At 38.6% G+C, this 3054-nt stretch overlaps 1 pseudogene; it reads left to right on the plus strand.

Annotated features, from left to right (window-relative positions):
• Window positions 1-218: 218 nt before the first annotated feature.
• LOC122890868 lies at window positions 219-1996 on the plus strand (annotated as a pseudogene).
• The last annotated feature ends 1058 nt before the right edge of the window (window positions 1997-3054 follow it).

Raw genomic sequence — 3054 nt, forward strand, 5'->3', positions numbered from 1 at the left:
ATCTTGTGATCCTTGATGTTACATTATAGTTGTTTTGGAGGGTGCCACAAATCTCATCCATTTAAGACAGTAAATGTCAGTGATAAATGTTTGTATGTGTTCTGACTGCTCCACCAACTGGCTATTCCTCCATTTCCCATCTCCCTCTCTCTCTCCTAGAACTTCCATATTCCTTGAGACACAACAGCACTGAAATTAAGCCAGTTAATAACCTTACAATGACCTCTAAGTGTTCAAGTGAAAGGAAGAGTCACACATTCCTGTGTTTAAATCAAAAAGCTAGATTTAAGCTTAGTTGGGAAGGCATGTCAAAAGCCAACATCAGCTGAAAGCCAGGCCTCTTGCTCCAATTAGCCAAGATGTAAGTGCAAAGGAACAGTTCTTGAAGGAAATTAAAAAAGCTACTCCAGAGAACACAGAAATGATAAGAAGGTGAAACAGCCTTACTGCTGATACGGAGAAAGTTTTAACGTTCCAGGTACAAGATCAAATCAGCCTCAACATTTTCTTAAGCTGAAGAGAATACATGAAAATAATTAGAGAACAAAGATCCTCCTCTGCCCAATCCAGAGCAAAGCCATAACTCTCTTTAATTCTGTGTAGGCTGAGGAAACTGCAGAAGAAAAGTTTGAAGCTAACAGAGGTTGGCTCATGAAGTTTAAGGAGAGAGGCCATCTCTATTACATAGAAGTGCAAGATAACACAGCAAGTGCTGATGTAGAAGCTGCAGTAAGTGATCCAGAAGACCTAGCTAAGGTAATTAATGAGAGTGGCTTGACTAAACAACAGATTTTCAATGTACACAGAACAGACTTCAACTGGAAGAAGTTACCATCTAGGACTTTCATAGCTAGAGAGGAGAAGTCAAGGCCTGGCTTCAAACCTTCTGAATACAGGCTGACTCTCTTGTCAGAGAAATCAATGCCACTGGTGACTTGAAGTTGAAGCCAATGCTCATTTATCATCCTGAAAAATTCCAGGACCTTTAAGAATTCACTGAGTCTACTCTGCCTGTGCTCTATCAGTAAAACAATAAAGCCTGGACAACAGCACATCTGTTTACACCATGACCTACTGAATATTTTAAGCCCACTGTTGAGAACTCCTGCTCAGAAAAAAAGATTTCTCTCAAATATTACTGCTTACTGACAATGCACCTGGTCACCCAGGAGCTCTGATGGACATGGACAACAAGATGAATGTTTTCATGCCTGCTAACAGAACATCCATTCTGCAACCCATCAATCAAGGAGTAATTTCAACTTTCAAGTCTTATTCTTTAAGAAACACATCTCATAAGGCAATAGCTGCCATAGACAGTGATTCCTCTGATGGATGTGGGCAAAGTAAATTGAAAATCTTCTGGAAAGGATTTGCCATTTGAGATGTCATTAAGAACATGTGTGACTCTGGGAAGAGGTCAAAATATCAACATTAACGGGAGTTTGAAAGAAGTTGATTCCAACTCTCATGAGGGATCCAAGACTTTAGTGGAGGAAGTAACAACAGATGTGGTGGAGAGGGCAAGAGAACAAGAATTAGAAATGGAGCCTAAAGATGTGACTGAGTTGCTCCAATTTCATGGCAAAACATTAATGGATAAGGAACTGCTTCTTATAGATGAGCAAAGAAAGTGGTTTCTTGAGATAGAACCTATTCCTGGTGAAGACGCTATTGAATATTTTTGAAATTACAACAAAGGATTTAGAATATTAAATAAACTTAGTTGATAAAGAAATGGAAGGGTTTGAGAAAATGGACTCCAATTCTGGAAGAAGTTCTACTGTAGGCAGAATGCTATCAAACAGCACCACATGCTACAGAGAAATCCTTCATGCAAAGAAGACTCCATCAGTGTGACAGACTTCACTGTTGTCTGATTTTAAGAAATTGCCACAGCCACCCCACCACCACTGGTGGGTCAGCAGCCACCTATATCGAGGCAAGACTGCCAGCAAAAATACTATGACTTACTGAAAGTTCAGATGATTCTTAGCATTTTTAGTAATAAAGTATTTTCTAATTAGAATATGTACTTTTTCTTAGACTAATGCTACTGAACACTTAATGGACTCCAGTATAATATAAAAATAACTTTTATATGCACTGGGAAACCAAACAACTCATTTGACTCACTTTATTGAGATATTCACTTTATTGCGGAGGTTTGGAACTGAACCTACCATATCTCCAATATATGCCTATACAGACCAGTATTCAGGGGCTTACTGCATTTTAGGAAAAATTAAGAACTGCTATTACATTTTGGAAAAAAAATTTTAATTACAAGGATAAAGAAAAAAGTCACGTTAGCCTCCTGATAGAAAGAAAAATAGGAAAAGGTGATCCACAAGGGAAAAATATCAGGCTGGCCTCAGACTTCTCTGTATAAAAAAAGGCCAGAGGACTACAGATCAACAACTACAGAGTTTGAACAGAAATGGTTGCTATCTAAATATTTTCTATTTCATCAACTTATTATCTATGTATGAAGCAAAGATAAAAACATTCCCAGAACTCCAAAAGTATATTAAAGATACATTCCTATGAACAAAGATGAATTAAAAACAGGAGCTTAGAAATCAGGCAGTCATGTGTAAGAGGATTGTGGTGAGCATTACATGAGTTAAAGAGTAAAGCTTAAATCATTGCAAATATTTTTTTCAGGTCAAATGGCATTAAGCACAGCCATTTGATTTCTTCCTCCCCACTTACCCAGTGAAATCAGGGGGAACCCTGAAAGAGAAGAACAGCTTTCACATGGCAAAACTTAAAAAATTCTCATCAAATGAAGATAAAGATATTGACAGAAAGTCCAGTATGTGTTCCATTCCCAAAGCACCCCTCCCAAGAAAAAGCAGCAAATCCAGGATTTAAGTGAAGGAAGCTTTAGCTGAACCTTACTGACATTCCTAAGCTGGAAGCCTGGGTTGAACTTGGGACAACCAGGAACCAGCTGCACTCTGTTTGATCCCTCGTAAGTATTAACACTGGAGATAAGGTGGTCCCAGGAGCCATTTGACAGCAGAAAGCAGGCACAGTGTCAGAGATCTG

The sequence above is a fragment of the Neovison vison genome, chromosome 12 (genome assembly GCF_020171115.1).
Source record: "Neovison vison isolate M4711 chromosome 12, ASM_NN_V1, whole genome shotgun sequence".
Lineage (NCBI taxonomy): Eukaryota > Metazoa > Chordata > Mammalia > Carnivora > Mustelidae > Neogale > Neogale vison.